The following is an 11,974-nucleotide window of genomic DNA, read 5'->3' as shown; positions in this document are numbered from 1 at the left end:
AGCCTGAATCTGACAGATGAGTGACTTCCTCTTCACTATCTGTCATGCTCAGAAACGTGTAGGCCTCTTCACTAGTGTACCTTCGATTTGCCATTTTGGGCTCTAAATTTAGGGGTACATTAGTGAGACTCACAGGCAAAAAAGCTCCTGAATGTTAGCGACTGATTCAAAACGCTACCAAAAAACTGTAAGGGATCGCAGGGCTCAGGCCTGACTCTGCGAACACTGCAGTTATGTGTTTAGTGTTTTGTAAGTGTCAGTGATCGATCGATACTGCACTTGGGTGGGCTGGGCTGGGCTGGGCTGAGGGGCAAAACGCAGGTGCTAGCAGGTATCTGGGCTGATCCCACTAACACTGTGTGTATGGGAACCCTAAACTGCTGGAGATGCTAGTATAGATCTGATCGGATCAGATATTGATCCGTTCAGATACTATAGCACTAAGGGAGGTGTATGCTGCGTGCGTGGGTGTTAGCGGTACTAGCGCTAACCTGATGCTGCCTGGGCTGACGCAGACCTTATCTGACCCTAAAAACGTAACTTATATCACCGCCGGGCAATTAGGGGGTTAAACCTTTATAAGGTAATAAACGGCGGGTGCCCTAAAACTATAATAAACTATAAAAAACACACTAACTAACCAGCGTCACCCGTAACACTTATACGGTGATCGCTGGTGAAAGGGTTAACTAGGGGGCAATCAGGGGGTTAAAACCTTTAGTAGGTAGTATATGGGGGTCCCTGTCACTATAAAACGCTGACGGCGAACCTATATACTTACCTCCCTAACTAGCGTCACCAGTGATACAAATACAGCGATCAGAAAAACGATCGCTTAGTGACACTGGCGACGGGGGGTGATCAAGGGGTTAACCTTTATTAGGGGGGTTAGGGGGGTACCCTGGACCTAAAGGGGGGTACCCCAGACCTAAAGGGGGCTAACCCTAACTGCCCTAACACTTATAACTGACACAAACTGACACCAATGCAAAAAAAAAACTGCTATTGGTGTCAGTGTGACAGGGGGTACAGGGGGGTGATCGAGGGGTGATCGGGGGGTGAATGGGGGGTGAAAAGTGGGCCTGGCGTGTTCTACTGAAAGTGTAGTGTTGGTGCACTTACTTGATGTCTTCTCTCCTCAGTGCCGGAACAAAAAAGACTGGCTCGAGGAGAGATTACATCACTTCCTCTGCCTCTGTTTACATTACAGAGGCAGAGGAAGATCCTCATTGGCTGGGAGCGATCGCGAGGGGGGGCCACGAATGGATAGCCTCCCCCTCACGTCTGATCGCTGCCAGACACAAGCCGACCACCTCTGGCACCGGGGGGGGTCCGATCGGACCCCCGCCCGCGGGAGGCAGATCACGTACAGGTACGTGATTCTGCCTGCCCGTGCCATTCTGCCGACGTACATCGTCGTGAGGCGGTCGGCAAGTGGTTAAGTACCTCTGGGGAGTATGGGGGGTATATATATGTTAGATAGCACATATGATTTTCTATACAGTATGCAATATATAGTGGGGAGTGATCGGATCTTTGGACCTGTCTACAGGAAAAGTCTACATCATTTGCTATCAATATAGATACTCCTCTAGAATATATGGTATATGTAGAATGATATCGTCTTTTATATTGCGCTTGTTTCAAAAAATGTAATTTATGTATGTTTAAATGGGTCTCCTGCAGGCAAATAATAGATGGAGAAAATTGTTTTAATTTAGTGAACAAAGCTTGTCTCTTTACTGGGTCACTAAGCCCCCTAATATTCCAAGATACTAATACTTGCATTGGAATTGACATATTGCTACAGTGTTAAATTATCCCTGGTAAAAAAGATTCTAATAAGCAATACAAGGGAGAATGTTTAAAGTTCTTTGTGAGGAGCTAATTTCAATTTTTATTTGAACTATTTGATGAGAGATATTTATGTAAAAATATAACATCAGTATTCATAGTAAGAAGAAGAAGAAGAAGAAGAAAAGAAGAAACAAAGAAAAAAATGAAAAACAAAAAAAACAAAAAATTGCTCATATTTGTGCAAATCCCATATACTTCCCTGGTGATCTACCACCCCCCACCCCCCCCCCCCCCCACAGGTCTTCCCCGAAATGATTCAATATAAGAAACATCACACTGCACACCTGATACATTTTTGCCATTACTTTGCAAGAGAGCAAGAAAAGGATCCCCTCAAATATGGTCTCTATCTCGTTGATTAAGAAGTCATATTAAGAATGGCCGTGGAGGGGCTTCTACAGGTAGTGGCCTACTTGGTACTCGATCTGCTCTTTCAACCGAGAAGGACATAGAAAGATGTTCTTTTCCAATCGTCTCCCAAAGCCATGTTTCCGCAAATTCTGTAGAGTTTGCGCCCTCAGAGTGCTCTGGGAGACCCACCAACCGTATGTTATTACGTCAAAAACTGTATTCAAAATCTTCCAGCTTACGAGCATTAGAATCAGATTTTTTCATTGCTTCTTTAACTGGTTCCTGACCACCTCATGTACATATACTGCGGCACAATGGCCCCGCTGCGCAAAACCCGTATATATACGGGGTTCCTTTAAGAGCCGCCAGAGGATGCTGAATGGCGGGGGACCCGATGAGCATGGCCAGTGGTCGCGATCACCGCCAGCCACGCGTGATCACATGCACGAGTGCCGGCACAGGGATTTGTGTGGATAAACACACAAATCCCTGTGCTGTCAGAGGAGAGGAGACATGTCGTTTGTTCCTAGGAAGTAGGAACAGCAAAATGTCTCCTCTCCTACTCAGTCCTATCCAAATAGAGTTAAAATACACTTAGGGAACACACATTTAACCCCTTGATTGCCCTCTAGTGTTAACCCCTTCCCTACCAGTGTCATTTACACAGTAATCAGTGCATTTTTATAGCACTGATCGCTGTATAAATATCAATGGTCTAAAAAATGGGTCAAAAGTGTCTGATCTGTCAGCCGCAATGTCGCAATACCGCTATACCGCTAAAAATCGCAGATCACTGCCTTTACTAGTAAAAAAAAATAATAGTAATAAAAATGCCATAAATCTTTCCCAAGTACGCAAATTTTGTTTGGGTACGGCATTGCATGACCGCGCAATTACCAGTTAAAGAGACGCAGTACAAATTGTAAAAAGTGCTCTGGTCAGGAAGGGGGTAAAACCTTCCGGGGCTGAAGTATTTAATATCTTTGCTCAATGGCTGTGTTGAATCCTCTAATTCTTTGACACAGTTTTCCAAAACAGACGTTCTTTTCCTTATTTTCTGTACGCCTTGGCGTAAAAGAATAAATTCTTCTTTAAACTTCTGCACTTGCCCGGTCAAATTACCTATGGAACTCTAGCATTGTTGTATTACTTTTAACACATCTAATAGTGTAGTCTCTAGTGGTATTATTGGTGTTGTTATTTGCGTGTCATTTGGTTGTTTGTTAGTTTGTAGTTTTACACTTTTATCCATCTCTTCCACTTCACTTGTCTTTTAATCTGAATGTTCTGAGTATTCATGCATAGTAACTTTATCAGTGCAAGAGACTTCCAATTGTTCACTAGCAATATGTTGTGACACTTTATTTTCCCCATCTTTTAATGGCAATGTAAATTTTGCAAGTTTTGCAGCTGTGCCTTCTTTAGCCTTCTCTTTTGCGGATTTACTGCTTTGTATTTGTTGAGGAAGTCCGCCATCATCTTGCACAGAGGATTCAGCATTTAAAATACCCTGCCCCTCTTTCCATGATTTGGCCAATTTATTACCACCCCTTCTCTCCATTCCTCCTCTTCTTTCTTCCTGTTGCCCCCTTCTTAATTATTTATTACTTGGTTAATTTTTATTTTGTTTTCTTTTTTTTTTTTTTCTTCCGATTTGTTTTGTTTTCTTCTTGCTTCTGCTGGTTTCTGTCGAGTTCTGCTGAGTTTTACCAATTATGGTCAATTCCCACTCCGTCCTAAGGCAGAAGCTGGCCCTGACATCAGCTCTCTCCTCTGGCCTTTCCGAGTTCTCCTGAGGCCAAGGCACTCTGTGAGCACCACCCACTCCTGCAGGCAGCGAAGAAACCGTCTGCCACCCATAGCTGAGACCAAGCCAAACCTTTCCAGCACAGGAGCAGAGAGCGTGGAGGGGGCAAGGAGGGGGCTGAATCACAGCCAATCACCAAGCACAAGTGATGCTGGTCGGCACTTCCAGGCTCCGCTCGAGCACACCTGGAGCTCCGACAGCAACACAGACCTAGCAGGAAACAGCTCCGTTGCACGTAAACCAGTTATACTGCTGGTATAGGCTATGGTACAGTCCCTCTTAGAACAAGGGGAAATACAGGGAACCAGGATCTATGATCAGAAGGGGCCAGCAATCAGCAAGCAGTTCAATGCAGCTATTCAATACAGCTGCTTTCAACCTCCCAGACACTCAGGGCATGTTATCCAGGGATTTAGCCAGTGCAGAATGGAGGGGTCGGAGCATGCTCTACATGTGTCCTCTCACTCTCACGTCCACACCCTCATCTGATGAACAGATGAAACAAAATCCTGGGATCTCTGATTCCTACTCTTGTAGGACCATATATTGGGGTATACCACTCAACCTCACATTTTCCTCTGCAGTGGAGTTTTTTCTTCTGAGGTTTATCCCTCTCCTGAAAAACCTCTTGACTTGTAAGGTCAGGAAAGTTGTTTTCTACTGCTCCCTTCCCTAGTAAATACCTATTTTAGTGTCCTCTGAGCAGTTTTGGACCCTGCTTATGGCACTGATCTTCATCTCCACTCTAGTACCTTTTCGTGTCAACCTACTGTGGTATGCTCAGGAGACCTTCCCTGAAGAGATTCAGTTTCTTGTGCATTAAGCAGATTTTTCCCATTCCCCTGCTTTCATGTTTGTAGGATTGTTGGTGAATTGCAATGTAATGTGGCATCCTTCTTATGCTGTCTTTTAGTTATTTTGGACAAGGTACCAAGCTGTTCCTTTGAACCAAGAAGTCCCAGAAACTATTCACTGAAATTGGCTTCCAGATCCCTCAGCTGATGATCTCCAATTTGAAGAGTGGGGATTCTGCATGTGACTGCACCTTCTTTTGTTTCTTGTAAGGAAGCATCCATTGCTGGAAGGTCTTGTTCTTCCAGGGGGGAGGGGGGGTCAGCAGGCAGGACACTCTGTTACCTTGCTGCAGATTTCCCCTAAATGGGACAGTGTAATGCCCTGTACACACGGTCGGATTTTCAGACGGAAAATGTGTGATAGGACCTTGTTGTGGGAAATTCCGACCGTGTGTAGGCTCCGTCACACATTTTCCATCGGATTTTCCAACACACAAAGTTTGAGAGCAGGCTATACAATTTTCCGACAACAAAATCCGTTGTCGGAATTTCCGATCGCGTGTACACAAATCCGACGTACAAAGTGCCACGCATGCTCAGAATAAATAAAGAGATGAAAGCTATTGGCTACTGCCCGTTTATAGTCCCGACGTACGTGTTTTACGTCACCGTGTTCAGAATGATCGGATTTTCCGACAACTTTGTGTGACCGTGTGTATGCAAGGCAAGTTTGAGCCAACATCCGTCGGAAAAAATCCTAGGATGTTGTTGTCGGAATGTCCGATCAATGTCCGACCGTGTGTACGGGGCATTAGTCTGGAGGTCTTCGTGGGACCTGATTACCTTTAGGAATTTCACTGACAGACAGTTGGACTCAGTTTGAATTAACTGAAGATAGATCCTCCTCTGTGCCTGAGCTGCTTTCATCTGAGGACATCTGCCTAGATTCTTTACTCTGTGTTCTTCTCTATGAGGTGATTATTCCTAATGCTAGTTCTAGGATTCCTACTCTTAGTTCTTTAGCAGTGAGTTCTGTCCTTTACAGGGATAGGTTGGATGATTTCTTACAATCATATCTTTAATATCTGGTTAGGCAGATTGCAGTGGGCTACCGCATCCTGTAAACACCTATTGTGTTGGCTAGAACTCTTTCCTATCCTGTGTTACAATATATCTTTACCCTTGCCTACTCTTCTATACAGGTGTTGATCGCCCCATCCCCTAATACGGGTTCAGGGTCAGAGGAAGAAGGATTCAGGGTGCCCACTCCAGTTTTCTTATCTTAATGGTTTCTTCCTTCCCTCTCAATTTAGATTTTATGCTGTAAGGGCGCTCATTTCCATGAATATCTCTTTAAGAGATAATAAAGGAAAGATAATTCCTACTATGGACCTCCTTTTCTCTGAAGTCAAGGTAAGTGTATTTTACTCAAGCCTCTGGCTGTTGACTGGTTGGCCTTTTTTTGGACATGTCTGTCTGTCACATGTTCATAGGGTGATGCCATCAGACTGCACGCTCCTAAGCACGTCTCGTTAAAAATAACATCCTCAATTAGCAGCCTACCTCCTCCAGTTTTTCATGGCGATACGGGATGAAAAGCGTCCCTTGACGCAGACTCTATCAGAGCTAATATATGTTTAACACCTAAACCGGACAAGACCATACTGATGTGGCCAATTTCCGCCCAATATCCCTGATCAATAATGACTTGAAACTTCTAACCAAAATATACGCAAATCAGTTTAATAAATTCCTGACACAGTGGGGGTCATTTACTATAGCGCCAAAAAATTATCCTGCAGTACCAAAAAATAACTCTCAGAAAGTCAGTGCTAATGCAAATGGAAAGCAGCTCTATTGCGGCAATAATGCCTGTCAGATCACATATGCTGGAATAGTGGAAGTCAATGGGGCTCGAACCTGCAAAATCCAAAGTTCTCACTGAAGGCTTATATGCAAGTTCTTTGCCAAAAAAAGTGTTTGGAGACCCGGGTCCTGCCCCAGGGGACATGTATCAATGCAAAAAGATTTTTTAAAAATGGACGTTTTTTCGGGAGCAGTGATTTTAATAATGCTTAGAGTGAAACACTAAAAATGTAATATTCCTTTAAATTTGGTACCTGGGGGGTGTCTATAGTATGCCTGTAAAGGGGCGCATGATTCCCGTGTATAGAACAGTCTGACAGCAAAATGACATTTCAAAGGAAAAAAAGTCATTTAAAACTATTCGCGGCTATTATTGAATTGCCGGTCCGACAATACACATAGAAGTTCATTGATAAAAACGGCATGGGAATTCCCCACAGGGGAACCCCGAACCAAAATTTTTTAAAAAATGGCGTGGGGGGTCCCCCTAAATTCCATACCAGGCCCTTCAGGTCTGGTATGGATATTAAGGGGAACACCTCACCAAAATTTTTTTAAAAAATGGCGTGAGGTCCCCCCAAAAATCCATACCAGACCCTTATCTGAGCATGCAACCTGGCAGGCCACAGGAAAAGAGGGGGGATGAGAGAGCGCCCCCCTCCTGAACCGTACCAGGCCACATGCCCTCAACATTGGGAGGGTGCTTTGGGGTAGCCCCCAAAACACCTTGTCCCCATGTTGGGCTTATCAGAATCTGGAAGCCCCCTTTAACAAGGGGACCCCCAGATCCCGGCCCCCCCATGTGTGAAAATGGAAAGGGGGTGCTTCCTACCATTTCATCAAAAAAGTGTCAAAAATGTTAAAAATGACAAGAGACAGTTTTTGACAATTCCTTTATTTAAATGCTTCTTTCTTCTATCTTCTATCTTCTATCTTCTATCTTCCTTCGGTTTCTTCCTCCATCTTCTTCTGGTTCTTCTAGTTCTTCCTCTGGTGTTCTCATCCGGCATCTGCCTCCGCAGGATCTTCTTCCCTTCTTCTCCTCGGGCTGCTCTGCATCCATGATGGGAGGCTCCTGCTGTGTGACGCTTCTCCTCTTCTGACGGTTCTTAAACAATGGAGGGTGGGGCCACCCGGTGACCCCGCCCCCTCTGACATGACGGGGAATGCCACAGGGAAGTCCCCGTGCGTCAGAGGGGGGCGGGGTCACTGGGTGGTCCCGCCCTCCGTTATTTAAGAACCGTCAGAAGACGAGAAGCGTCACACAGCGGGAGCCTCCCATCATGGATGCAGAGTGGCCCGAGGAGAAGAAGGGAAGAAGACGCCGTGGAGGAAGATGCTGGATGAGAACACCGGAGGAAGAACCAGAAGAAGAAGAAGATGGAGGAAGAAACCAAAGGAAGATAGAAGATAGAAGATAGAAAAAGGAAAATAGAAGATAGAAGAAGCATTTAAATAAAGGAATTGTCAAAAACTGTCGCTTGTCATTTTTAACATTTTTGACACTTTTTTGGTGAAATGGTAGGGTACTTTTGTACCATTTCACACAGGGGGGGTCGGGATCTGGGGGTCCCCTTGTTGAAGGGGGCTTCCAGATTCCGATAAGCCCCCCGCCCGCAGACCCCCACAACCACCGGGCAAGGGTTGTGGGGATGAGGGATGAGGCATGGGGACAAGGTGTTTTGGGGGGCTACCCCAAAGCACCCTCCCAATGTTGAGGGCACGTGGCCTGGTACGGTTCAGGAGGGGGGGGCTCTCTCGTCCCCCCCTCTTTTCCTGCTGCCTGCCAGGTTGCATGCTCGGATAAGGGTCTGGTATGGATTTTTTGGGGGACCCCACGCCATTTTTTAAAAAAATTTTGGCGCGGGGTTTCCCTTAAAATCCATATCTATGAACTTTTATGTGTATTGTCGGGACCGACAATAGCCAGTGTCTTGCTGAGAAAGTTCCCCCGGCAGATAAGGACCCCCCTGTACTGCGCATGCTCTGTGCTTGCACAGTACGAACGACTACAGAGCCGCCTAAAGTCTCCGAAGTTGAACAGCTGATTGTCAGCTCTACATGGCGCCTGCGCACTACATTCTGCCTTGAGTCCAAGCCCCACCATCCAAGTGGACATAGAGTTAGACTAAAAATATGCCGAACGAAGCGAGGCCGTGCCCGAAGCGTGGCGAGCGAAGCGAGCCCGCAAGAGGCCCTGTTACAGGCGCCCTGTACAGCTGACTCACAAGTGTTCAGTTTTGGCTATTTTCAGCGGCTCGTACTGGGAGTCCTTATCCGCCGGGGGAACTTTCTTGGCAGAACATTGCCACTAGCGCTAGCACTTTTAAATGACTTTTTTCTTCCTTTAGAAATGTAATTTTGCTGTCAGACTGTTCTAAACACAGGAAAAATGCGCCACTTTACAGGCATACTATAGACACCCTCCAGGTACGAAATTTAATGGAATATTACACTTTTCTTTCTTTCACTTTAAGCATTATTAAAATCTCCCGAAAAAACAGCCGTTTTTTAAACTTTTTTGCCATTGATACATGTCCCCTGGGGAAGGACCAGGGTCCCCAAACACTTTTTATGACAATAACTTGCATATTAACCTTTAAAATTAGCACTTTTGATTATTCATGCTCATGTCCCATAGACTTTAACGGTGTTCGCACAAATTTTTTGTCTGTTCGCATGTTATGTTGCGAACCGAACAGGGGGGATGTTCGGCCCATCCCTAGTTATCGTTGAGAATCATGGGGTACAACTTGTAAAGCAACTCAGAGGTCCAAAGTCGCCCAACTGTGAAACAAGTCATGTATTTTAATAGAAAGGAGCTCTCATTTATACTTGCATTTACATCAGCAGAACAAATACAGGAAGTGATGTGTGCACATGGGCCAGAAGCAAATGTGTGGGGATGCCAAACAAATCAATGAATCCCACCCACACCAAATCTAACTACCACATCCACCCCCACATTGATTAAGCACAAGTACATATCATACCCTTATCCGGAAAATGAGCAGCACCTCCTCTTTGCTAAAGAGGGGCCTCGCCATGTCCACCTAGATGGAGATCCTGACCAGCACAGGAACTTCCGGGTGATTACAATGACTTATTTCTGGGTCAGAATGCGAAACCAGACACTTTTGATCGCAACTACTATTATAGGGCGTACACACGGTCGGACTTTGTTCGGACATTCCGACAACAAAATCCATGGATTTTTTCCGACGGATGTTGGCTCAAACTTGTCTTGCATACACACGGTCACACAAAGTTGTCGGAAAATCCGATTGTTCTGAACGCGGTGACGTAAAACACATACATCGGGACTATAAACGGGTCAGTGGCCAATAGCTTTCATCTCTTTATTTATTCTGAGCATGCGTGGCACTTTGTCCGTCGGATTTGTGTACACACGATCGGAATTTCCGACAACGGATTTTGTTGTCGGAAAATTTTATCTCCTGCTCTCCAACTTTGTGTGTCGGAAAATCCGATGGAAAATGTCCGATGGAGCCCACACACGGTCGGAATTTCCGACAACACGCTCCGATCGGACATTTTCCATCGGAAAATCCGACCGTGTGTACGGGGCATTAGAATTGTATTATTTTTGTTTATTTGCAGATATGCAAATTTGTATTTCTAATTATGATATTTAAAGGCGATCAATAAGAAATGGTGTCCCTGGGTTAGCAGCAGGTGAATGACAAAAACAAAAGGCCCAGTTTGAACCCTGGTTCACACTGACAGAGGGAGGAAATCGTTCAGCTGAAATCACACACTTTCATTCCCACATGTCAGTCCCGACTGCAGGGGGAATTTCAGAGACATCTGTGCAGGTTTTTGCACTGATATCAATACACATTGCACCCCAAAGTCGCACCAATTAAAACAGTGCAATTGTCACCGCTTTGACATGTCAGATCGTGTGAACTAAAACTGACACATACAACACTGCCTATCCACCAGCTGAATTCATTACCTGCAATTCTCCACAGCTGTTATATATAAAGATTCCACTTTTATCATTTACTTGCAGGTGTGCAGAAGCCTAGGTTTACATTGGAGCGATTTGTCATGCGATTTGAGAGATCAAATCGCATGACTATTGGCAGCAATGGCACTGTTCCAATCGATGCAACATTTTTTTTGTGGCGCCGCACCAATTTGCTAACGTAGTTCCTGCACTACTTTTGCCATTTTCAGGTGCGACTTCAATAGACATTTGTGTATGAAGCCACTGTATGTCTATCAAGTCGCACCTGAAATCACACTGACCTTGCTACTTTGAATCGTGCTACTTCAAGTGAAGTAGCGCGATTTCAAAGTAGCATCAATGTGAACCAGGGCAAAGAGATTTTTTTTTGGTGCACAAATACATATTGAAATAAAATATAAGAGATATTGCACTTTCCCAAAACCACCACCCACAAAAACTAAAGAGAAAGAAAAGTAGAAGAAAAAAAAACCCACCACAACAAAGCCCAATAATGTACTTTTATTTTACCAGCAGAAAAAAAATGACATTCATTTACTAGCTTCAAAAAAATTTGGACAGGATATATGGTGCTACATTTAGCAATGGGATTTTAAGGGCCCTGCTCATAATACAATCTAAAATTTGACAAAACCTTAGAGTGGACACAGCTTTAATTTCAGTGTATAATGGGCAATACATCACATTTTTATCTGCAAGATTATAGAAACATATTTAACAATCATTCTTACATACTATTACAAAAGACTTATTCAAAACACCCACCGCCAGCCCACAATCCACACATACATACATTGGTGACCATGTTCTGCTGGAAGCTGCATTTCGGTGTACACGATTAAACAACGAAATCAAAAAGAGTAGGTCAGTAGATGCTTCCAAACAATGCTTGCATGATCAGACAGGAACAATACACGCACAATATTGACAGTATGGCCACATAAACCCACTTTTGATTGAAAAAATGCACAAGAATTTCATAAAATATGCCTAGTTGGGCATTTATCAATATGCACAATATTATTCCTTCTCCCCCACAAATCACAGCAAAAAACCTGACCTTCTCAGGCCAAACAAACCCCCCTACTGCAGGCCTTTATATAAGAAAGGTTGTATTGTTAGCACACTGACACACTCAATAGAAGTACACGCCCACCAGTATCTTTCAATCTATCTCTTCATGTATGTCTAAAGCGATTGCACCTGATGAGCAGGAACACATAATACTATTCGCAACTGTGTTAGCCCTTGGCTATGTGCATCAAATCTCCAACTACAGGACAAAGATCAAAGTCCATTTGCATC

This window comes from Aquarana catesbeiana, linkage group LG08, assembly GCF_042186555.1.
Source record: "Aquarana catesbeiana isolate 2022-GZ linkage group LG08, ASM4218655v1, whole genome shotgun sequence".
NCBI classification, from domain to species: Eukaryota; Metazoa; Chordata; class Amphibia; order Anura; family Ranidae; genus Aquarana; species Aquarana catesbeiana.
Note: the sequence above shows the minus strand (reverse complement) of the source record.